General features: G+C 34.8%; 1 protein-coding gene across 1 annotated transcript in view; it reads right to left on the reverse strand.

Annotated features, from left to right (window-relative positions):
• Positions 1 to 25,459, reverse strand: part of LOC142348160 (uncharacterized) — a 586,343-nt gene that overhangs the window by 511,792 nt on the left and 49,092 nt on the right. The gene's annotated exons all lie outside the window — the stretch shown is intronic.

Raw genomic sequence — 25,459 nt, forward strand, 5'->3', positions numbered from 1 at the left:
CATCAAACGCACGCATTTTATATATGCTACGGTTTTTTGTGCGTGGCTAGAGCTACTATCCGACATACAACCAAGCAGACAAATTTTGCAGAATGCCACTTAATGTTCAAATCGGTTACAAAAAAGATGTTATAAATCGATTTTGAGTTTTTATGGGGAGGCGGGGAGTATCATTATGAAGTATAATACTGAATCAGTTGTTGATGTTTTGTTGTCGGCCAATTGTATGTCGGCTAATTTGCATGAAGGCCTACGGAGCAGCAATAACGTTTATCTACATGCGCAGTTTATAGTGTTTAGATATAACTTCACCGCTACGTGAAAAAATTGAATGTATTGTTATATGCAAAAGCAATGTGAACAAAATATAAAATTATAGTGGCTCTTCCCACCCCGCACCCACCTACATACGTTTATGCTGTGTAAGACCAAATACCGATGGCAATAATACCCAAAGTGACAAATACCCACAATACACTATAAAAGATGTCTAGGTCAATTAACCTGCAACCTTTTAAGATAAACACAATTGCAGGTAGCAATACATGCAAAAATACCTGCAAAAAATGATACGTGCAATTGGCCTGGAGTACATTACCAAGAAATTAGCTGCAAATTCAAAACAAAACATTAATATAAGGCATGTAGATTTTGACGCGAAAAAATTATTTGAAAATTGATCGAAGTGCAGGTAATAACTCTGATTGGAAAATTTAGAACATTCCATGTTAAGTACGACCAGAAAAATAGAAAACTTGAAGCAAAGTTATTATAACTTATCAACAGTAGTATCTTTGCAGTTAGTTAAAAGTTCAAGGTAAATAAATCATAATGCAATTTTTGCAGATTTTTACAAGTAAACCTACCTAGAAAACTTTTTCTGCAGGTAAAATTTTAGGAGAGTTACCAAGAACTGCAGGTAATGTAGGGTGTTTCTAGATGAGTTGCAATCACCATTGTAATGGCTGCTCTCCTTGTGTTTCACAAAGAAAGTTTTACACCGCCCAGTTCGTGCTGAGTGTTTGCAAAATCTGTCCGGATACTTCGTTTATGCAGTTTGCTTTTGTAACTGTTTATCTGTTTTGCTATACTTACCGTTTTATTAACTAATTAAACTAACTTAGTTTTGGTTTTTCTATCAATTGAACTGGGTCCACAGATCACACAAAACGGGATAACTATATGTTTACCAGTTAAATCGTTTTGATGAAACAAATCAAAGGCAAAAAAATATGCCTAGGAATTGTTATGAAAATTTAGTTTTCAATTTAATCCTAGGTGTGTGTATTGCGATTTTGGCAATTTTCTCTCGAGTTGAAGATTGGAAATCAGGACACAGAAAATTGAACTCAATGCTCGAGACGTTTTCGATACAAGACACAATATTAGATAAAATATTGCCCAAGATAAATTTTGGTAACAAGACACAGTAACAATATAACAATTATACCGCTCAAAGGTTGGCTTTGACAAGACGCAGTAACAAATACCCTGCTCAAGAATATATTAATTCAACAATTTTATTGCTGAGTTTATGTGCTAGCTCAATATGCTAGGCTGACAATTTTTGTTGTTATTTCACTTTTACTTGTTAAAAATTGTGAGTTCTTATTTTTTGTTCAGTTTGTTGACAATTTTCCTGCTTACAAAGCATACGTTGCTCTACTGTTTCTGATTTTCCATACACAATTTTCTTGCTAAGGGGATAGATAATTCGGATAATAATAGAACACAGTAATAGTTATCGTCCTACGCATTTAATTGGAAGTGTTTTAAACCTGCATTGAAGTTTTCTTCCTACTCAATTTTGTTGTTCCTTAAGCTCAGCTCCAACATCGCCACCCTGTTTTCCTTCGTTAAAACATCATCACCAGTTGGTAGTACTGGAGCGAGCTTCCCTACTGGCTTTTTGTAGTATCTATCTCTCGTTCGGATTTTCGCTGATCGAATCACTCCGTCCGAATCTTCAAAGTTTTCGGTTATTGGACCCAGGTTGTAATATCCACGTTCGTCACTGTCTGCTACTTACCACAAAAATCACCCTGCTGAAGACTTCTGTCCGCTCTTGTTGGCCTTTTGACTGTTCAACGTTGGCAAGTACTCTTTACGGAATCTGTCCCACATGAGGTCTGCGTAAGCTTGTGTTTGGCGGAAGATTTTTCTATGATCAACAAATTTCTCTGCACCTGATAATTACGAAAAACAAAGGTTCTGGTTGCCACACGGGAAATGGTTTTAAGTAATAATTTCTAGTTTTTTGGTACAATCTATATAGGTACCGCTCATACATTAAGGCATGTGAACCAATGTTTTTCGTTTCTCCGACCAATCTTTACTGTGAATGGTCCGAAATAGTCGACACCCACATTCGAGAACACTGTTGATGCGACTAATCGTTCTTCAGGTAGATCTGGCAGTGGTGGTGCCTTTGTTTGGGATCTTCCCTTTCGACACCCAAAGCATTTCTTTTTGATCGATCTCAAAGCATTTCGTATGCCTAGGATCCAGAATTTCTGCTGAACTATGTTTCTGACGTGTTCAGTACCTTCGTGATGACTATTCTTGTGTTCATTTTGCAAGAATAATTCAACTACATGGTGCTTCCAATGTAACAGTATTGGTTGCTTGGTTTCAAAGTTCAATTGACTTTTATCTATTCTGCCTTGAGCACAAATAAGTCATTGCTGGTCAATGAATGGTATAAATTGGAGGGTGTGGTTGTTTTTTTGGAGTTTCCTCTTCAGTCTTGAGAGATTTCATCTCTTCAGCAAACAGTTCATGCAGGAATAGTCTGCAGATGTTTGTTTGTGCACCCTCTCTTTCTTCAACACTTAGTGTTTTTGTTGCCGGTTTGTGTTTTTTGATTACGCGCTTCACGTATGCCATTGTATTCACTAGTCGATTCAATTTGCTGAATCGTTCCCACTGAATCATTGGTTCTTTTCTTCAACCTTTGCTGAGAAGACCATTTGGTCGTTTTGTTCGTCTAAAGCAAATGTTATACTCACCTGTTCAGGCCATTCGTTCTCTGATTGCTTCAACCAGGCCGGCCCAGTGAGCCATTCGCTTCTCTTAAGTTCGTCAACATAGATCGCTCGTGTCCCGATGTCAGTTGGATTGTTAATACCACTAACATGATTCCACTGTGAAACATTACTTGTATCTCAGCTACTCTGTTTGCAACAAACACCTGTTGCTTATGGCGGGTGCTGTGAATCCATAGCAGAACAGTAGTTGAGTGGGTCCAAAAGTTACAACTGTGAATCTCCAATTCGTGTTCCTTCATTATATGTTATTGAAGTCTCAACGCGATCACTGCTGCTTGTAGTTCTAAGCGTGGTATGGAAAGGTGTCGCATCGGTGCAACTCTGGACTTTCCGATTACAAATGCTAAGTCTGCTGAGTATTCTTTGGGCTTTGAACGTAGGTATGCCACTGCGCACATTGTGTCTTCAGATGGGTCGGCAAACACATGAAGTTCCCATTTGTCCTTGGCTGTGCTGAAGTATCTTCTATCAATGCTGGTTTCTGTTACTTCTTGAAGCTGCACTTTTCACTTCGGAAACTCTTCTTCTTGGCAAGGTCCTACTGAGTTGTCCCAATGTTGTCCATTTTTGGTCCAAATGCACTTCAGTAGTCGCCTCATATAAGCACTGAATGTTGCCAACAGTCCGAGAAGATCAAACAGTGAAGAAATTAGAGATAAGATCTTCCTTTGGGTGATTGGTGTCTCAACTTTTTTGCTTGTACCTCTACAAACCTGCAGACTATCCTCGGTAACTGTCCACTGAAGCCCAAGCACGGATGAGCCTTACTTGATGAGTTCTACTTCAACCTGCTTTGTGTTGCTGATTCATCTTAAGTCCTCTGGGATTGCGTTGTTTACCACGTTGCTGTTGGTGATCCACATCTTCAATTCAAATCCATGTTTTGAGAGAAGAGGTTGCAGTTGTTTGAAAACCTTGATTGCTTCTTCGGGTGTTTTGACTTACTTGATGAATTTGTCCATGTCGAAATGTACAGGATGGTTTTTGCTGCAATTGGAAACTCGTCCTCGTTATCGGTTGCTATTCGCTTTAGAGCGTAGTTGGCACATGCTGTTGAACTCTTTTCTCCAAAAATGACGCTGATACTCTTAAATTTGCACAGGTTTGTTTATTGTTGGTCACCACAGGGATCTCAATCAGCTTTTATACTGTCCAGGAAGTTGCACTTGCTCAAAAATTGATTCAATATCTGCGGTTAGGGCTATTGGTCCTACTCAAAATCTTAATATTGTTCCAATCAATCCGTGTAATATATCAGGCCTGGCTAATAGCTTTTCATTTAGGCATACATCGTTGTACTTGGCTGCAGCGTCGCAAATACGACGAATTTTACCGGGTTTGTTGTTGGGGGTTGGAATTGAATGGTGCGGCAAATACCATTCCTTTTCAAAAGTGCCTCAGACTTCCAATTTTGTTCGGGATCTTCACAAATCTTTTTTCAACATCTGAATTAATTGACCGTTGATACATTTTTTCAAATTGGGGTCTTTTTGGAGTCTTTTGTTCCAATGAGTTGAGCTGACCACGAGCCGAGCCGTAGTAGTTTGGATCATTTGGTTCTGGTTAACTCCAGAGCATGCCACTTCGTGCCGCTCGCCTGTAAACGTTTTTGTGCTCCCTAGAAACTTCTGAACTTGCTGCTCCTTCTTTGATTGACTTACAACATTTATTTTGGAAGCATAAGTTTCTATGTCCTACAATGATTGGATGTTCTCTGCCACTTTCAGATCTTCCGTGGAGGCAAAATGATAAACAATTTGAACTTTCTTGACTGTCATGGGACCACTGACTACCCATCCTAATACTGTTAAGACGGCGAAAGGCTCACTTCGTGTTCCAGTTTTATAGTCCAATGGACGTTGAATATTGTTGGCATCTTCTCGAAGTATGATGCCTACTTCCATCAGGTTGAATGTTCTGTTAGTGCGAACATTCAGGTGTCTGAATTTTTTCTCCAGTTCTTTGAAATCATATGTCGCGTTTCCCAACGACCTTAATGGATGTACAAAGGTTTCAATCGAATGCACCTTCGAATGTAGTCCCTTTATTGTGATAGGAACCTTCTCTGTCCTCAAATCTTGCGTCACATGTATGTCAGCTCTGTTCAAGGTAACTTTGGTGCCTTTGGCTTGTAGTTGATCCTCAAAACTTTGGTCGATGAATGATACAGTTGACCCACTATTGAGGAAACCTGTTACCAACCCTCTGAATCGATACCAGAACTAATTGAAAAAAAAAATAGTAACTTGGTTACTCTGGTTGAATGTTGCTGCGCTTACATTAACTGCGTGACTACCCTCGTTCATTTGGTTTTCTGAGTGCAGCAGTCTGTAGTGTTTTTAGGTACATTCATTTATACCATAGGGGTGGACTTTACAATCCTTGATTGCATGCCCTTTCCCCAGACATCTATAACATAAGCGTTGTTTTCTCACTGCTGCATAGCGATCGGTGACATTGATATTCTTAAATAATGGACAATTCCATGTTTTATGAGTTTCATCCGCTAGTGGACTATGTTGTTTTGCATTTGCTGCGTTTCGTTTCCATTCGTAATCGCACTATCATTTGACGATTGTTAGAATCGTTTTTTTGTTAGATTTCGGTCGGTCAACTTCCTTTCGTTCGCTCTTGGTTGATGGCTTTCCTTCAAGGACAAAACCCATTTGAATTAACCCATTTTCAAAAGGAATGAGGTCGGGTCTATCTAATTGGGATTCGTCAACGAAGAAAAATCAATTTTTCTTTCCAATTTGGAGGCAGTTTTTAAGTTGCCACTTGCAGTGCTGAACTTGAAGGCAGGTCGCCCTCATGATTGTATTGCTTCAGTACATTAAATAGGTTGCTGATTGTAGTTGAGTAATTAATTATAGCCATTGAGTTGTGTATTCGAATTGGTTGTTGTTTGCGCATTATGCTAAGTTTAGTCCCGACAATTAGGTAAGGTCGCCCAAACTTCCGTCCCAGGAGTTCCCACGTTTGAGTGTAGAACTCTCCCGAATAGCCCTTTCCTGATATAGCTGACTTTGCTTTACCTGTCAACAAAGTTTTCAAGTGCCTCATTTTTTCCTAGTCAGGTATATAGCGATGGTGAACCGTGGCTTTGAACATGTTCGAACACTCCGGCAATTCTAGGGGGTTTCTGTCGAATGAACTCAACATCAACTTAGGTAGCTGGCTACTACTGCTTGGTTTATTACACGTAAACTGTTCTTGTTCCCGGGCTGGGCTGCAAGCTCTCCGCAAGGTGACCGTGACTTAAGTACACCTTCGCGATTGAAGCTTACCCTGGGCTAATTGTTGTTTATCCTGGTTTTCGCACACTCGAAACCATAATCGTGCACATTGGAGAATTTATCCAAGTTATTGAGCCAACCAGAAAAATCTTTGTTCTTCGGGGTATTCTAATTAAACGGTGATCTACTTCGAATACTAGGGGCTGCACTATCATCAGAATCTGATGCTCTTGAGTCAAGAGCTTCTTTTCGTATTCCAGTTTCAGTGCACCTTCTTCTTCAAAAGTTGCATCTCCATTTCAAGTTTTTTTCAAACTCAATTTTTTTCAACCTCATTTTTGATGCAAAGTCTTTCCTTAGAGCCGCAAGCTTTTCTGCCTTTATAGCAAATTGTATAAATAGGCTCTGGCATTGAATTGAGTTTAGATGTGGTTTTAATCATCTACTGACCTCCCAAAACCAAAGTAATCAAACATTCCAGAAATTAAAAAAAAAATTCCAAGTTTTATAACACCTACAATAAATGATTAGTTGAAAGCTTGATGGAAGCTAAAGTCTGGATAAAAGACAAACGTTCCGCTTCTAACATCTGACCTAATAAACGAAGTGCTTATAGTACATAAAATGTTTCGCTCACTGATTTCAAGATGGATTTAAAATTTGTTAGATTTCAACTATTTTTTGTTAAAACTAATTTGAACTTTCAAAGTGATCAAAGTTTAGTTCATTTTTGATTATCCGTTGCATTCTGGTTTGATCGCCAGAAAATTTACTATGTGGTTTGAGGCGCCTCATTTATGCTTTGGTTCTCACAAACAAATTATTTCTTTGTTACCCTTAAATGTGAATTTTTGGTCAATAACTCAAATTTCAATTTTTTTAAGTTCTTATTTGCTTTAATCCAGGAATTAAAAAAGATACATTTTCGCATCAATGAAAAAATCATTACTTCTTATACAAAACGTTTGTTCGAATAGTATGTTCTTCATCAGATTCTTTTCATTTCCTTTTACTGAACGGATTTATAAAATTGAATTTATAGTTCCACTTTAAATATACAGACTATTTTCAAACATATTACAAAAATACTTATACAACAAAGACAAATTACAAAATTGTTTCTGAGAGGTCTTGTTTTGTTTGAGTTTTGGTTCAAAGTAGAGTCATAAACTTAGTTAGAAATAATAGAACGTTTCACTTACCAATTTTAGCAGAGAGGAGCAAATTGATTCAAAAAACTAATTTGATTAAAATGAATCTCCTAGAGATGGTTGTGAATGTCAACCTTAAGTTCAAACTGATGATTCTATATAGATATTATTAGAGTTAGGTTTTTTGTTGTAAAATCTTCCCAAATGTATTAAATAATTTTGATACCATGGCAACTGTGAAGGAATTCTTATGAAGTGAAAATACAATCTATATATGGTATCTTTGCGAATCTTTCTAGGATTTTTGCAGAAGCCATCCATTTTGGGTCACTTTTGCGAACCCCATTAAAACTCTTGGTGCTCGGATTAGTTTCGTATGTTGACTTTGGCACTAATGATGTGTAACTATCAGTCTGTTTTCATCACTAAACATAAATCACCATTTTGACATTTTAACCCGATCTCCCCCATAAATCTATAATTTGTATTTAATACTATAACTTTTCTATTCTCTAATTTTTGAAGAAAAAAATTCGTTTTCTGAGTTTTTCTCTTTCGGCATGCGAAAGTCTATAACCCAACAGATTATGGGCGCAGCAGTTTTCTAAGCTCTAAGCCATAAAAACAATTACTAAATCAGAATTAATTTGTCTTTGAGAGCCATAATCTATTTCTGCTTATTACATTTCTCTTCACAAACAATTTGCCTGCTCATTCTAAAACTTTTACGATGGATCAAAGACAGTGAAAATGCTGACGTACACTGGAAAAGCACAGTATTTTCACAACTGGAGCACAAGTTTTGTGGAAATGATGCAGACGAACTGGCTCTACAAAACACTGCAAGGGTCAGCCCAATCTACCTTATCCGCTGGGCAATGGGACAAGTAAAGCAAGTAATGGGGATGAAACCACAGGGTGCTGAAGAATGCATTTGAAAAGAAGTTGCTGACATCAAGGAGAAAATAAACAACGTTTTGTGCCATCTGGCAGCTACTCTCGATGCTAAACCGTCATGCTGATGAGATGTGACTGTGTAGGGGATGACAACATAGGAGATTCAGCAAAAGCTTGAAAGCTTCACAAGGAAGATTTCAGAGTCTCGAGACCCATACTGTGCTGACACTGGTGGAGCAGACTCAACTACGGCTCGAGGCTTCTGAAGATTTGGCTTTTTAAAATCAGGAGCTGCTCACGAGGCTTCTGAAGTTCTCGGAGTGGGGACGCAGCTTTACTTTCGAGAGGGATGATTTCCAACAGCATAAAACTTGACAGCGCAAGGAAGTGGCACAATCGATTAGGTCATTTAAATTAAGCAGATGAGGTCAATAACGGACCAGAGACAATAGGTGATCTCGAAGAAAAGTAAAATGCGTGCGCATTGGTCAGGATAGCAAAGACTCCTGAACCAAGAACGGAAGAAACTATAGAATAGACGAAACCGGAGAAATTGTTCGAAAACTGGATGGGACAATGATCACAAGCACAGGAAGAAAAGTTTGTGTGTTACATTGAGTGTGACAATGGATACGTCGTGTTAATGCCAAACTCACGCAAGGTGAAGGAAATTCGAGGTTTGATCATCAAAGAGTCTGAAGTGAGCGCAAACGCTGACAACAAAGACACAGCTGACCTACTAGATGAGGGGTGTGAGCAACTGGAGATCTGGCACACAGATGATAGCCATCAAGAAGATGGTAACACAGAGTGACTTGGTACGTCTACTGCAAAAATGAGGAGTGTCAAGACTCAGAGGGCGTGAACACCTAAGACACAACATCAAGACGAGATGCCTCGTATAGTGAGCAGCAGCACTAGATGAAGGATCTACCGCAACAAAAGGAAGCCTCTGATACTCAGAGTCATTTAAAGACATTAACAAAGAAGAATTTTTGCAGTCAGAGACAGTTTGCCTCAATAAAGATGCACTCGAGCAAGCAGACAGAGCAGGGCCCAGACAAGATTGAATTTTGCGCATTTTATAAGAGAAATCAGACCACAAATTGCTGTGACCGAGGTCGACTATGTGGAAAACAAAGCAGTCTGGAAAGCCAAGCAAGTTCATTATTGGGACCAATTGCACCGGAAAATGAAGGACGAGGGCAATGCCATCCAAAACAACAAGATTCGGAAATGTAGGAGACCGCCAACAGACTGGAAACACAATCAGGACATATTGACCAAATACAAAGCAAGCTATGTGGCAAAAGTCTTCAACATATGGAAGGACTGGACACTTTTAAGACTTTTACGCCTACTTGTAAACCAGAGAAATTCAAGGTTCTTCTTCAGCTATCAGCTAAACAACGCCACGGGATGCACCCATTTGATGTCAAGACGGCTTACTTACCCTCACCAATAGAGGAAGAAGTGTATCTGGAACAACCATAGGAGTTTGTGAAACCAGTATCAGATGGAGAAAAGTTAGTACGTTGCTGCATTAATCAAACTATGGATTGAGACATGCCTGCAAACAGCTGGCAAAACCTTTGATGACTTTTAGACTAAGAAAGGGCTTCCACAGAAGCAGGAGAAATCATTGCTTGCTCGCGAGAGAGCGAGATTGTCACACCAACATCATGGTCTCCGTTGATGGCACAAACGTAGCATCAAGAAGCATGCCAGTAATCTCCGTCGTCAAGAAAGCACTCGAGGCAACATTTCAAATGGAAGACAGAGGGAAACTACATCGTTTTCTGTGCCTCGGAATCAGATGAGAGGAGGACAAGATCAAAGTCGAACAAGAGCGCTATGTAGAAACATTGTTTCACTGGTTTCAAATGGATCAGTGGAAATTCTCTAGAAATCCAGTTGATTTGAATTTGAAATTTCAGACAGCACAAAACGGAGAGAAGGAAATAGATCAAAAGATCTACAGAAGTTTGGTTGCATCACCCCTATATTTGACCAAGTGGATTAGGCCGGACATTATGTCCACAGTCAACTTTTGTGCTGACACATGAATGTTGACTGTCAATCAGTATTGGCTGTGTGGAAAACAACTTCTACGTTATCTTCCGGGTTTAAAAAATTAAAACTCTTTCTTTCAAAAGAGGCTAGTTATGATTTAGTGGGTTAAGAAATGCAGACTGGTCTTGTCATTTAAACGACAGGATGTCAACGACGGGTTACTACTTCAAGTTTGGCGCAGCACTGAGCTGGGGTGTCAAGAACCGGGTCAGAGTTGACGTTTTGTCATCAGAAGCAGATCATAAGGGCATGGCAGCAGCAGCTCAAGAGGCATTGTATATCAAACAAATTCCAGAAGATTTTGGCATCCAAAAAGAAGCTCGTCATAGCATTGAGAGAAGACAACCAGAGTTGCATCAGACTTTACCAAAGCCCAGTCATGCACAAGAGGAGCTTACAGATTGAGACAAAAGTTCACTTCATTTAGGGCAAGGCGAAAGATGGGATTATTACAATTCAACGCGTTCCTATTGTCAAAATGGCACGTACATGGAACGGACATCTTAATAAACTTCTCACGCTTATCGAAATTGGAAATAAAGTTAAAAATTTGTTTAAAATATCCAGACCTCCTAAAAAAAAGCAAAAAACAAAACTAAAATTAAAGATAAAAATATCAAAATTTCATAACATCTACGATAGCTGAATGATTGAAATCTTGATGTTCGCTAAAGTCTGGAAGAAAGAGACGCGTGCCGTCTTTAACATCAGACCTAATAAACAGATTGCTTATCGTAAACAAAATGCTTCTCTAACTTTGCGACTTTTGAAGCTCGAATATTTCAAGATGTGTTCAATATTTGTTAGATTCCAAAATTTTTTCGTTAAAAACATACTTTCAGAATCAACTTGAACATTTTTATAAGTATTTAAGAATTATTCTATTTTTGATCAACCGTTGCACTCTGATTGCAAAGCCAAATATTTTACCAAGTGTATTTTTAGACGGCCTATTTTGGATTCGTTTCCTACAAACCGATTATGTTTCTTTGATGTTTTTCTTTAGAAAAAAGTTGTCAATAACCCGAACCTCAATTTGTATTGAGTTCTTGTTTGGTTTAATCCAAAGAAATAAAAATAATAGCTTTATGAATAGCTTTTTTGCATCAATGAAAAATTGGTAACTACTGATACAAGATGTCTGATCGAATAGTTAGTTACTCATCACATTCGTTTCATTATATTTTATTTAACGGATAAAGTTGGATTTACAATTTCACCATGAATAAACAAGCCGATTCTCAAATCTTTTACAAACAAACTTATACTTGAGACACAAGATGTTTTTCTAAAGACCTCTTCATTTTTTTAGAATTTCGATTCAAAGTATAGTCTTAATTTTAGTTAGAAACACTAGAAGATTTCACTTTCATACGAGTCCTAGCAATTGATTCATGACCCTGAATTGATGTACTGCAATCTGCGCTAAATAACAATAACCAGTTCAAACTGATGATTCTGGGTAGATATTATTGGATAGAATAATTGATGTAGACTGTTTCCAGCATGTATTGAATGATTATGATACCACTGGAAGTGTGAATGAATTCTTAGAAAAGTGCAAATACTTTCTTTATATGGCATCCCCTATGACTGATTTCTTGAGAGAAGACAACCAGAGTTGCATCAGACTTTACCAAAACCCAGTCATGCACAAGAGGAGCTTACAGATTGAGACAAAAGTTCACTTCATTTAGGGCAAGGCGAAAGATGGGATTATTACAATTCAACACGTTCCTATTGTCAAAATGGCACGTACATGGAACGGACATCTTAAAAAACTTCTCACGCTTATCGAAATTGGAAATAAAGTTAAAAATTTGTTTAAAATATCCAGACCTCCTAAAGAAAAGCAAAAAACAAAACTAAAATTAAAGATAAAAATATCAAAATTTAATAACATCTACGATAGCTGAATGATTGAAATCTTGATGTTCGCTAAAGTCTGGAAGAAAGAGACGCGTGCCGTCTTTAACATCAGACCTAATAAACAGATTGCTTATCGTAAACAAAATGCTTCTCTAACTTTGCGACTTTTGAAGCTCGAATATTTCAAGATGTGTTCAATATTTGTTAGATTTCAAAATTTTTTCGTTAAAAACATACTTTCAGAATCAACTTGAACATTTTTATAAGTATTTAAGAATTATTCTAATTTTGATCAACCGTTGCTCAATTCTAATTTTGATCAAAGGAATTATTCTAATTTTGATCTAATTTTGAAAATTTTACGGCAGAATCGTAAATTCTCGTTAAAAAAATCAAAGAAGTAATGACTAATAGGTACTTTGATCATGCATAATTGAACTATTATGACGATTAAAATTATTTAAAGGAGAAGCAACGTTATAATAAGGCTAAATTGCGCAGCAAAGCAAATGGCGCCTTGTATATCTATCAAAGTAATACTTCAAAGAGACATACATCATCATAAGTTAGCACAAGTACTTATATTACCATCTATCGTTAGCCCCAACTTGTCACCCCATCTTTACAATCACCTGAAAAAGATACTAAACTACAATGAACTGAGATATTTACAAGTTGACATAAAGTGTCGAATAAGTAACAATTGTTTAAATGTCACTTGCTGAGCAACAATATCTCAAAAGTGACTCCTCAGACCAAAACTACGCGTATGCCGAGATCATTTTGGAAAGACACCATCATAGAAAAGGAAAAAGATCAATAATGTCCTTTAAAATATTAACCCGAAATATATTTGCGAAAAGTAGTGTAATCAAATCAAGTATTGTAATATCGTATTTTTTCAAAGCAACTTAAATTCAGAGTCTGCCTTTTTCTCAAAAAATTTGGTGTGGGTCTCTCAAAAATTCTCTATGAAAGGAAAGCACACTTCGCAGTCTGGTTAAATATTTGAGTAGCTTCTGAGTGCTTTTAAGTTTTTTTAGAGTAATTAAGGGTTAGACAGGAGCACCCTAATAATCTGCTCTCAACAAAAAGTTTAAAGCGCAAAGAGCTGCAAAAAAATTGTTGCAGACCAGCCAAACCTTTACCGTCGGAAAGACATGACGATATGTTTGATGTTTTTGTCAGAAATTCATTGTTCCAACATTTTGGCAGCTCAATTATGCTATCGACACAATTCTTTTGATGTTTTGATGTACCTACTGTATTAGGCATAAACGTACCAGCTGACTTACTCAATTCAACGCGATTTCAGAGTCGTGGGTCAACTAGTCGCATCACTGGTCTGTCAATTCTTGAATGGGCTACACTTACGTTTCTTGTACCCTTTTGTCACTCCTGACAAGGAGCCCTTGATAATTGACAATAAAAATTGGTGCTTTTATCCCACGCGTTGCCGAATGTCGTGGTCTTCTGCAATATTTACTCAAAAATTAAACTGGCAAGTCTGTTTCAAACTTTCATGTAAATCACAAACTTGACATTTTACTGGAACAATGTCACTGGTATTTCAAATAGGACATGATGAATTGTTGAGTTATGATTTTTTGAAGGCGGAAAAAAGCGTTTTTAACTATGTTAGAAATTGAAATACTCGAGAATGGGAGAATAGCAAATGGCTTTTTACAGTAAAATTTAGACAATTGCAGGGGAGATCTGATAGCAATATGGATTTGTGAGATGAAAAAAGCATATAAATAGACCATACATATACCCATTGTCAATGAGAAAAATTAAATAGGAATCAAATCATAGAGCCATGATTTATAGTGGGAGTCCTAAGTCTGACCAAATAAGACTAATTTATTCGGAGGTATCTTGACCTCATATGCACTTAAAATTAGGATGGGAAAGTTCATTATCATATAACTTAGAGCTATTAGTAAAGATCTAAATCAGAACTCATGATTAAGTTTTTGATCTTCTCAGCTGAATTTAGACTGGTTCATTTCAATAACTTGTTACGTTTAATCAATTGCGCCTGGCATTATCTTTGTAAGTAACAATTTACAATTATTTTATATCTGAGTTAGGTTTCAAAATCAAAATCTAACAACTGACCCACTTTTGAGCTCATAGCATTGGCGTAGAGTCTGTTCCTTTTCAAATGGCTCGGAAAGATCCCACCTTTGAGACGGGCAATGAATTCGTCAGAAGGTAAAGAGAGAACAACCTAATGTAAATTGTGCATAGAATAAACTCGACATGGCTTGACAAGAAGCTTCACTTGTTCAACGTATACTGGGCTAGAGAAATGAGCCTTGACGAACAAGAAAGAACGTAAGAACGGGTTATAAGAGAAGCTGAAGTACGAGAGCTTTAGACCAGTTGGTGTAAATTGGTAACACACTATGCTTGCAAGTAGGGGATGCTGTTTCCAATCCAGTACTGGTCCATTTTCACAGTAGTTGCACTTGCAAAGACCCCCAGCAGGTTATGAGCCCACACCTTAGTCGCTGAGCTTAACCGCAAAATGGAGACAAGATAGTTAGAAACTGTGAAAGAGAGGATCGCAATTTAAAGGGTGAGCATTAGAAGGCTGAAAGACAACAACCTAATGTAAATTCTGCATAAGATGAGCTTCGCATAGCTTGACAAGAAGCTCTGCTTGATTAACGTACACTTGGCTAGAGAAATGAAGCCTTGAGGAATAAGAAAGAACGTAAGAACGGTTTTAAGAGATGACCAAGTTCGAGAGCTTAAGACCAGTTGGTGTAAATGGGTAGCACACTTGGCTTGGAAGTAAGAGATGCTAGTTAGAATCCAGCACAGGTTTATTTTCAGAGTACTTGCACCTGTTCAGACCCTCAACAGTTTTCGTAAAATTGGCATCTCTTTTGCATGGCCAAATTTTGGCAAAGCTTATTGGAACTCTGGTTGTCTTCACCAATTGCAATGAAATGCTTCTGTTGTACGTCAATATCCTCTGGAGGTTATCTTACGTTATGTGCTGACATTTGGTTTCTGATGAAGAGAGAGCAACTCCTGCATCCTTCTTGACACACCACCTTAAGGCCGCGCCAAAACTTTTGAGCTCGAATTAGTAGCTCTTTGTTGATTTCGTGTCCTTATCTTTTCCAAACCAATCCGGGCACTTTCTACACTAACTAATGTTTAGAATTTTTAGCTTAGGTAAGTTTGTACTATTGTAAAAATGTCACATACGACAGCAGTCGTCTTCTACACTGCCACTGCGAACATGCTGTGAAGCCTCGTCTATTTTGCCAGAAGCAATCGCACTTTTGTTTATACTGTGATTTGTGTACAAATGCTTTTGTAATTGTAAACAAATGCAAATTTTTGAGAACATATTTAGCATTCCAGACAACTTTGAGAGGAATGTTTCAACTTTCAGCAGAGATCGTTAGATCGCTGTAGCTTCACTTTTCGATAGCAATGGGATTACGAGTCATTTTGATTTCTCTTCCAAAAAAATGACCAACAATGAAAAAAACCAAATTATAGTTTCGTTGGTATTATTGTAATTTGTCTGACAATGATTTTTGATCAATGTATGAAAATAAAGCAAGAGATTTAACATGATTTTTTCGTACTGTACCTCAAGATTGAGCCCTTGTGAAAAACTGATAATTTTATGAACGAGTCTGAAAACTAACTTTCTTTGCTATAAATATTCTTAAACTATATAACTCTATTTGTTGCGTTTATTTCTTTGTTCGAAAAACCCCTTTTTTGTTTATAATATGTTTGGCATAATCTTTGCCAAATTTGGTTGCTCCTAGCCTAGCAGTAAAATTAAATTGGCTTTAACCGATTTGTCGGAAATCATATTTATCTGGAAGCTCTAAGTACCAAGAATTTCCTATCTAGAGCAGACTATGATCAAGGGGCAGTCGGTTTTGAAGAAGCCTTCAATTTTTTATTAAAATTTTTGTCGTTAATATCTGCCATTTTTTGTCATTAGTGACTGAAATTTATAATTTTTTAGTCTTTGAGTTTTCTGAATTGTAATCTTACAAAATTTTGATGTACTGTGGTTGCTAGTTCACTTTGTAATATGTGGTAACAAATTGCAATGTTCTTTTTTGACTTATAACTTCGTTTCCGCCCATGCTAGAACACGCATTTTGCATATCGAAAGGTTTCTGTGCTAATGTGTTTTATTTCGTTCAATACATAAGCATTTTCGGGCCTTTTTGTACATAAAGATATTATTTACCAGTCTATCAAAAGTGAAAAAAAAAATGGTATTGATTTTTGTAATCAAACAAAAACTACAAACTTTGTAATTTTAAAAACTTGAGAGTAAGAACTTGAGAGTAAGCTTGACGTGTTCTCTTTTATCTAAAGGTACAATTTTTGTTTTGCTGTTATCCAAATACAAAATAGATCAACCGCTCTTTTTGACTTTTAGGATTCAACGACATCTTATTTTGTTGATCTCATATAGGAAAAATTTCGAAAAAAGAGTTTGTTTCTGCGGGTCATTTTCCGACCAAATTTAAAATTAGAATTTTTAAAAAAAACAAGATATATAAATACTAAATTAATTAGTAGTATGTTTATAATAAGTGCATGTACGCTATAGTACCAAATATCTAAGTACCTACAAAAACATTGAAAAAGTGTCACGAATATCAAACACGACGATTTTATGTTTTTTTTTCTCAAGATTTTATCTTCCAACGCTTTTGAAAATTCGAACAACACCGTGGCTATAATGCACAATCTAGTTTCATCAGTGAAAGACAACATTCAGTCAGAAAAATCTTAATGTTTTCTGAGGAATGTTTTGCGGCAGAAAAATATCTATTGGACCACTCTGATACGTGTCAGAGAACTTTTTAGAAGTTTTTCACAAACATTCTGTAGATTCTTTTTTGTCAAATTTGCGAGTCTTCCGCTCGATTAGTTGGGTATAAATTGTTATTTAGCCAGTAATTTTAGATATGCTGTGCAGTGAATCGTTATTTTCAGTGAATTCTTTTTGATTTTTCGTCCGCATAAATTTGACATTATGTAGCGTACCAAATTTTGTTATCAGTGCACTCATTAGCAATAATAAACGCTGATGCTTCAATATAGGCAAATTAATTATACAATTGCTATTTGAATTTGTACTTTTGTTATCTTATGTAAGAGATCAAAGCAGTTAAGTGGTATTTTCTGATCAAAAGGAGGAAACTCATGCAAAATCTCTTTTTCAAATCCCAACTCCGCGCCCTACTGTAAACCAAGCTTACTAAGACAAAAATGATGCTTAGAGAAAAGAAATCACAATAAACGTAGACTTTAGTTACCTTAGTGCATGTCATTGGAGATTAGAAGCAATGTGTGAAGAGAACGAAATATGCAAAAAATTATTTCGAGTCATATTTGGTTTGTGAATTCACCTTGTTCATTTTCTATAGAAGTAAGTAGCATCCAATACCACGCATATCCTAACCAAAAATACTTGACTCAACTTTCAATTGCGACACCTTTGCTCCTTTGGCTATAGTTCTAGTTTCTCAGTGTTTGCAGTTCAAACCAAATATAAAGTACAAAAATAGGAATGCTCTATATTTGTGTTCAGTTCAGACTAGAGGTGGGTTTATAAATTGAGACCTAAGTTAAAGGTTTAAATTGCTTTTGAAAGTATCGATTACGTTTTGCAACTGGATCCATGAATTTTTTTTTGAGAAAAAAACAAACATCATTTTTGCGTGATATATTTTCTCAGCTGGAGTTTTAACAGTTTTTATGTAGCTTAAATTTTATCAAGCTTTGAATAAAAGTGTGGTCGTCATGTTCGGGGGTTTGAATTCTTAAAAGTTTATAGATAAACAATGTTTAACCTCGAACTAATAGTTATCAAGCAGCCGTTATTTTTTTTTTGTTTTCATTAATCATTTAGATTTGCTAACTCAAATTTGTTGGTGGTAGTTTTAAGTAACAAGAAATCTTCTTTTTGTTCCGACCGCCACTTTAGTGGGGAGGGAGGAACTATATACTCAACTGTTTTTTTTTGTTCAGTCAATTTTGGCCGACCGATATATTCATCGTAGAGAATTGTGAGTGGTATCATTAAAAAGCCCGTCCAGCGTAGAATACGGAATTAAAAAGATTTTTTTGGGTTTCGTGTTTTACAGGGAGTTATCGAGGTTAAAAGTTTGGTGAACATTCGACTGTTTTTGTTCACATTTTCAGTAATTTTTGCTAAAATTTGACACAATTTCGCTAATATAATTCAAAATAAGTTAAAATTTTTAAAGGCAGAGTGTTGTTGTTACCGTTGAAGATAGAAGAGCGTTGAATTGTTTGATTGAAGTTTTTTTGGCTAAAATTTTTGAAAAAATTTTCAAATTCAAATTTTTTCATCAAAAATGGCACAAAATATGCTTTTTTGGTCCACTTTGTTAAAGTTTGCCGGACTGAGTGACCTAGAAACCTTAACACAGACTCCCTAATCTCATAAAGAACGCTAGTCGCAATTCGGCGCCGTATGAAATCCTTCTGGGTTTAAAACTTTGCCGTTTTTTGCAGACTTAACTCGATAATTAAACAAAATGCATTTTTTTTCAATATTTGAAGAAATCCACTCAACAATTGGTTTAATTCGCAAATAATTGAAACACTTTGCTGGACGCGCGACGAAATCAAGGAGAGGTTTGATAATATCATGGACTCTTAGAATCAGATTTTTTGGTTATTATATTGAGGCTGCCTTTTTCAAAATATTTTGCTTTTGTTTTTTTAATGTTAAATACTGACAATATTTTCCATGCACGGCTCCGTTAATGACAGCTCCAATTTACGTAAAATTGAGGCCAAATGTAAAAACAGTTTGTTGTCAGAGAACCAAAGGGTTTTTATTGCTTTGAGGAAGAGTTTTAATAAAAAATTTAACTGAATTCTTGTCTTTCGCCTTGAATTGTTATTCTTTTGACAGTCTTATTTTTAAGTTTAACCAATCAGAGATCTAAATTTTTTCCTTAAGAGGTCCAAGTGAAAATTTTTTGTTCATTCGGTTGTTACCTAATGTCTCTTATGTTATTGAATGTAATTGCTTTAAGGAAATTTCTGTGATTTTTTGAACTTGTCAGTTTTTTAATATTATTTTAGTCAACATTTTGCTTATTCTCAGTAAGTACAGGTCAATCTTTCCTCCTTAAAGAATAAAAACCAATTTTGTGTCCGACTGTTTGATTAGAAGGTTTTCTTGCTCTTGTTACTACGAGTTTTCATACAAAATTTTCTGATTTTTGTGCATAATTGCCCAAGTTTGCTGTTGTTTTTGTTTCTTTTGTAAATTGTCACATTATTTAACAATCTAACCGAAAAAAGCTTTACCACATTTGAAACATAAAATATTTTTTGTTTTCATAAAAAATAATTGGTTATTTTTTTGGAGTTTTTTTTTGCCATTTATTTGTTTTTAATTTTTGTTGTCATATGCGAAATATTGTGTAATTAAAGGTCTCAGTGGTCAACACTAGATAAATAAGTGAATTTAAATAACTGATATCGGTGAATAACTAATGGCGGTTTTGACTTTCGAATTAAATTTCTTAAAAAAGAGTAATAGTATTCTTCAACTTATCCCTTTTTGTTTTGGTTTGCCCTTTTTTCGTTTTTTTTTTGCAAATTGTATCATTTTCGTAATTTAGCCTCATTATTTAAAGCTGTTCTTAAAGTTTTGTTGAATCAAACAATAAATTTACTGTTGTTTAAACTTTTCTGCAGGGCTTACAAACTTGATTCAGAAGAATTTTGTGAAGTTCAGATACTTTTCAGTTTTTGTGGTTCTTTTTGTTGTCATTTTGTGATATTTGTTTTTCAAAAGATGTTAAGGTGATAAAAGGAGACACAAATGAAGATGTTATATTCTCGCGGTTAATATCTCATGGTGAATAGCTGTTAAATTTAATGGCTTCAAAACTGTGGTTTCGTAAATTTGTTTGTGAAACTTATTAGTTCAGCTTGTATTTAATTTTATTTTATAGTCTTATGATTTAGTCTCATTAAAACCTGTTGCATTTAGTTTTCGAAGTAGTTGCAAGGCAAACTGTCTAATCGTTTAGTCGAAAGCTTTTGTTGGCTATAAATTTTTTAAAAAAATTTGTTTTTATTAACAAAAAAAGAGACAGATTTTTCAGATCTGCCAATTTTATTTCTGTTATATTGTAGCTAAGCATCTCTATATACAATTGACATCATTTATCTTTTGAAATACAATTTGCTCTTCATAACGGTTTTAATTTCCTCAAATGGTCTTTCTTCTTGGAACAACAAGTATTCATAAGATAAATTTTCGTGATTTTTGCAAATTCGCTCCTTTTTTGGAGGCTTATGTTTTTCATTTTTTATTTTGGAGGTTTATGTTTGATTTTTATTGCAGTCTTTTCTGGAAGTCATATTATGTAGCCACAGGTCTCATAGGCCCTCTAGAGTAGATTGTTTCATTTTTTAGTAGTTTGTTGAACGATATGTTGATATATCAATTTGTTTTCTCTTCCTCATTTGGTAGACAATTAAGTGAAAAATGTAGATGAGCGGGGTCGGAACTTAATGTGCAAACGCACATTACCGAGCCTCCTCGTTTGATAATCACAATTTACATGTTAAAGTTCTCAATTAAAACTGAAGTTCATTTAAATTAGTCAAGTTTCTGTTTTACTTGCAAAAACTTGCAACTTAAAAAGAAAAAAAACAAAAACTCGAATAGGAAAAGGCTACAAAAATTCCAGATCAACCACTATTTTTATTTAAGATCAATTTTGCAGCAGCTAACATAACTGCATTAAGAGCAGTTCTTGACACTTGACCGATGCATCTTGCCTATTGGGTTGTAAGAGGTTTTAGTTTAAGAAAAAACTGTCGAATTCTTAATAGTCGTGTTTTGTGTTGCTTCTTGGGAACTTGACGAAGTCTCGCAAACTTAGCTGTTGTACATCTCTGGTAATCTTACATAATGCCACTTAAAAAAACTGGAAATAAAATAAATTGTTTTAAATGGAAATGTTTACACAAAAAACAATAACTCATGATACGAGAAACGGCTGGCAGGCTTAATTTCGGTTATCGATTTATCATATCCACTTTGGATAATCATTAAAGGGAATGTCTTGAAAAAGTTAACTTCAATGCTATCATTCACACTTGAAAAGTAAACAGAATTTTTTCCATTGAGGAGAGACAGTGTTGAAATATCAATTCTAGAAGTTGTAAAAACGTGAAAGAATTGCGTTGAATGAGGTGAAAAATAAAATGTGACTACTGATTTCATCGCAGTTCTAATTAAAAGTAACTGCTGAAGGATACGGGATCTTTGCTGTAGAAAATATATCCATACACCACTATTCACTGCAAATCTCACATTTTTTTTAAAGTTTACACGGAATGTAATAGAATTTTTCAATTGATCATAAAATTTTATGTTAACACATTTAAAACAACAGAAGCTGCTAAAACTGAGCAATCAATTGCTTATTAGCACACCGGCTCTGAGATATAACAATTTGTCGACAGCACTATTAGCAACTGCAACAAAAAATCTGCGTTAAATGGAGTTTATTTTCTATACACACGCGTTTTATCCTTATAATTAGGGGGTTAATTTGCCAATTTAACAAATCAAGAAGAGTTGGCAAGGGTCTATTCTAATCCTTTTAAGAATTACTTAAATAATTTTTATCTTTGTTTTTTTTGTAAGTAATAATACTTTTCCTCCGATAAATGTTTTCATTTACGACATATAATGAAAAAATTTGTTAATGTTTTTTAACTTGAGTAAGGACAGAACAATTAACAACAAAATATCCTATTTACTATATAAATTTGAAGTGCAAACTCTTTAAGAGCAAACTTGTATGAAATCGAATTAACGATTTGTACTACTTTTGTTGACAAATTTGGTTCTGGGTTTGAGAAATTATGTTTCTAATTGTTGTCTTTTGAAGCACTTAGATGAAAAAAATTACATATAGCCAAAAGGCCAGTCTTTTACAAAAAGGGGAACAAAAACAAGTGAAATCTGAAACAATGAAAATATATTTGCTTTTATTTACCCGTGTTGCTCACCATAACTGTTTATTAGCAATCATACAAAGTCATATCTGATTCCTAGTAACCATACAAAGTCATACATGACTTTTATGAAATCATACTAAGATCATAATAAAATTGATTGATGCTTTAAAATACAGCAAAATAGATCAAACAAACAAGTACAAATTTAAATAACTGATATCGGTAAATAACTAATGGCTGTTTTGACTTTCGAATTAAATTTCTAAAAAAGAGTAATAGTATTCTTCAACTTATCCCTTTTTTTTTGGTTTGCGTTTTTTTCGTTTTTTTTTACAATATTGTATCATTTTCGTAATTTAGCCTCAATATTTAGAGCTGTTTTTAAAGTTTTGTTGAACCAAACATTAAATTTACTGTTGTTTAAACTTTTCTTCAGGGCTTACAAAACTTGTTTCAGCAGAATTTTGTGAAGTTTAGATACTTTTCAGTTTTTGTGGTTCTTTTTGTTGTCGTTTTGTGATATTTGTTTTTCAAAAAGATGTTAAGATGATAAAAAGAGACACAAATGAAGATGTTATATTCTCGCGGTTAATATCTCATGGTGAATAGCGGTTAAATTTAATGGCTTCAAAACTGTGGTTTCGTAAATTTGTTTGTGAAACTTATTAGTTCAGCTTGTATTTATTTTTATTTTATAGTCTTATGATTTAGTCTCACTAAAAACTGTTGCATTTAGTTTTCGAAGTAGTTGCAAGGCAAACTGTCTAATCTTTTAGTCGAAAGCTTTTGTTGGCTATAAATTTTGAAAATATTTGTTTTTATTTAAAAAAGAGACAGATTTTTGAGATCTGCCAATTTTAATTCTGTTATATTGTAGCTAAGCATCTCTATATACAATTCACATCATTTATCTTTTGAAATACAATTTGCTCTTCATAACGGTTTTAATTTCCTCAAATGGTCTTTCTTCTTGGAACAACAAGTATTCATAAAATAAATTTTCGTGATTTTTGCAAATTCGCCCCTTTTTCGGAGGCTTATGTTTTTCATCTTTTATTTTGGAGGTTTATGTTTGATTTTTATTGCAGTCTTTTCTGGTAGTCATATTATGGTAGCCACAGGTCTCATAGGCCCTCTAGAGTAGATTGTTTCATTCTTTTAGAAGTTTGTTGAACGATATGTTGATATATCAATTTGTTTTCTCTTCCTCATTTGGTAGACAATTAAGTGAAAAATGTAGATGAGCGGGGTCGGAACTTAATGTGCGAACGCACATTACCGAGCCTCCTTGTTTGATAATCTCAATTTACATGTTAAAGTTCTCAATTAAATCTGAAGTTCATTTAAATTAGTCAAGGTTCTGTTTTACTTGCAAAAACTTGCAACTTAAAAAGAAAAAAAAACGAAAACTCGAATAGGAAAAGGCTACAAAAATTCCAGATCAACCACTATTTTTATTTAAGATCAATTTTGCAGCAGCTAACATAACTGCATGAAGAGCAGTTCTTGACACTTGACCGATGCATCTTGCCTATTGGGTTGTAAGAGGTTTTAGTTTAAGAAAAAACTGTCGAATTCTTAATAGTCGTGCTTTGTGTTGCTTCTTGGGAACTTGACGAAGTCTCTGCAAACTTAGCTGTTGTACATCTCTGGTAATCTTACATAATGCCACTTAAAAAAGCTGGAAATAAAATAAATTGTTTTAAATGGAAAAGTTTAAACAAAAAACAATAACTCATGATACGAGAAACGGCTGGCAGGCTTAATTTCGGTTATCGATTTATCATATCCACTTTGGATAATAATTAAAGAGAATGTTTTGAAAAAGTTAACTTTAATGCTATCAGTCACACTTGAAAAGTAAACAGGTTTTTTTCCATTGAGGAGAGACAGTGTTGAAATATCAATTCTAGAAGTTGTAAAAACGTGAAAGAATTGCGTTGAATGAGGTGAAAAATAAAATGTGACTACTGATTTCATCGCAGTTCTAATTAAAAGTAACTGCTGAAGGATACTGGAGCTTTGCTGTAGAAAATATATCCATTCACCACTATTCACTGCAAATCTCACATTTTTTTTAAAGTTTACACGGAAATGTAATAGAATTTTTCAATTGATCATAAAATTTTATGTTAACACATTTAAAACAACAGAAGCTGCTAAAACTGAGCAATAAATTGCTTATTAGCACACCGGCTCTGAGATATAACAATTTGTCGGCAGCACTATCAGCAACTGCAACAAAAATTCTGCGTTAAATGGAGTTTATTTTCTATACACATGCGTTTTCTCCTTATAATTAAAAGGATAATTTGCCAATTTAACAAATCAAGAAGAGTTGGCAAGGGTCTATTCTAATCCTTTTAAGAATAACCTAAAGAATTTTTATCTTTGTTTTTTTTGTAAGTAATAATACTTTTCCTCCGATAAATGTTTTCATTTACGACATATAATGAAAAAATTTGTTAATGTTTTTTAACTTGAGTAAGGACAGAACAATTAACAACAAAATATCCTATTTACTATATAGATTTGAAGTGCAAACTCTTTAAGAGCAAACTTGTATGAAATCGAGTTTATGATTCGTACTACTTTTGTTGACAAATTTGGTTCTGGGTTTGAGAAATTATATTTCTAATTGTTGTCTTTTGAAGCACTTAGATGAAAAAAATTACTTATAGCCAAAAGGCCAGTCTTTTACAAAAGGGGGACCAAAAACAAGTGAAATCTGAAACAATGAAAATATATTTGCTTTTATTTACCCGTGTTGCTCACCATAACTGTTTATTAGCAATCATACAAAGTCATATCTGATTCCTAGTAACCATACAAAGTCATACATGACTTTTATGAAATCATACTAAGATCATAATAAAATTGATTGATGCTTTAAAATACAGCAAAATAGACCAAACAAACAAGTACAAATTTAAATAACTGATATCGGTAAATAACTAATGGCTGTTTTGACTTTCGAATTAAATTTCTAAAAAAAGAGTTATAGTATTCTTCAACTTATCCCTTTTTTGTTTTGGTTTGCTTTTTTTTGTTTTTTTTACAATATTGTATCATTTTCGTAATTTAGCCTCATTATTTAGAGCTGTTTTTAAAGTTTTGTTGAACCAAACAATAAATTTACTGTTGTTTAAACTTT

This window comes from Convolutriloba macropyga, chromosome 10, assembly GCF_964194025.1.
Source record: "Convolutriloba macropyga chromosome 10, txConMacr16.3, whole genome shotgun sequence".
NCBI classification, from domain to species: Eukaryota; Metazoa; Xenacoelomorpha; order Acoela; family Convolutidae; genus Convolutriloba; species Convolutriloba macropyga.